The sequence below is a fragment of the Nanorana parkeri genome, unplaced genomic scaffold (genome assembly GCF_000935625.1).
Source record: "Nanorana parkeri isolate BGI_ZX_2015 unplaced genomic scaffold, ASM93562v1 scaffold498, whole genome shotgun sequence".
Lineage (NCBI taxonomy): Eukaryota > Metazoa > Chordata > Amphibia > Anura > Dicroglossidae > Nanorana > Nanorana parkeri.
Window position 1 is genome coordinate 326,416 of NW_017306766.1, and position 1,417 is coordinate 327,832.

Consider the following 1,417-nt stretch of genomic DNA (forward strand, 5'->3'; position numbering starts at 1 on the left):
CTGGAGAGGCTTGGATCCCTGGTGAGGACTTTCCAACCAAGCAGCAAAAAGGATTTGCCCTGTAACAGAGCGGAGGAGACAGGATTGCGTAACGTACAAAGCACAGGGGTTATGAGTGTGTAACGCACAAAGCACAGGGGTTATGAGTGTGTAACGTACAAAGCACAGGGGTTATGAGTGTGTAACGCACAAGGCACTGGGGTTATGAGTGTGTAACGCACAAAGCACGGGGGTTATGAGTGTGTAACGCACAAAGCACGGGGGTTATGAGTGTGTAACGTACAAACCACGGGGGTTATGAGTTTGTACGTTACACGCTCATAACCCCTGTGCTTTGTACGTTACACGCTCATAACCCCTGTGCTTTGTACGTTACACACTCATAACCCCACGTACAAAGCACGGGTGTTATGAGCGTGTAACGTACAAAGCACGGGTGTTATGAGCGTGTAACGTACAAAGCACGGGTGTTATGAGCGTGTAACGTACAAAGCACGGGTGTTATGAGCGTGTAACGTACAAAGCACAGGGGTTATGAGCGTGTAACGTACAAAGCACAGGTGTTATGAGCGTGTAACGTACAAAGCACAGGGGTTATGAGTGTGTAATGTACAAAGCACAGGGGTTATGAGCGTGTACAGGTGCCCATAAACTGCTCGATTCTCGTACGAGAATCGGGCGAAATCCCGCGATCGTACGAGAATCGAGCAGTGTGAACTAAGACGTGCGACCGTTTCTACTGTACGGTCGCACGTCTTTTGTCAGGTTATGACTGTGTAATGTACAAAGCACAGGGGTTATGACTGTGCAACGTACAGAGTATAGAGGTCAGGAACAAAAGTAACATGAAGCCCAGTAAACTGGGTGCAGGGTATGAACTCTGTAATGTACATAGTGCAGGGGTCAGGAGTGTATACTGTACAGTATACCCTAGTGCACAGCACCCCCATATGATTCCTTCCACCTCTTTTATTCCTAGCCTACTGTATCCCCTATTAAGCATTTCGACAACCTTGAATTGGTACTTAGGAGGATGTTTCAAGACTCACCAGCCAATCGAAGCTATGCAGGGAACGTAGAGTCATTTGCAGACGGTGATTAACAATATTGATGCTCGGATCCAACAGAAATATTCTCTTGTTCTCCAGAACTGAGACCAGAACCTTGCTAAACACTCTGCAAGCTGTGGCCAACTCAAAGGTTAGACACTTAAATTGCTAGTGCTGATATGCTACGACAAGAAAAACAAGGGATTGTTGATGACTGAGGAATATAGAAACATGCAGAGAGGCATTTCAGATGTCTATCAAAGCCAAGAATTCTCCCTGTTGAAAGAAAGCCACTAATCTATGAACTAATTCCATTCTGAAATTTTAGGTGCGAACAACATTGTTGAGCTTATATATATATATATATA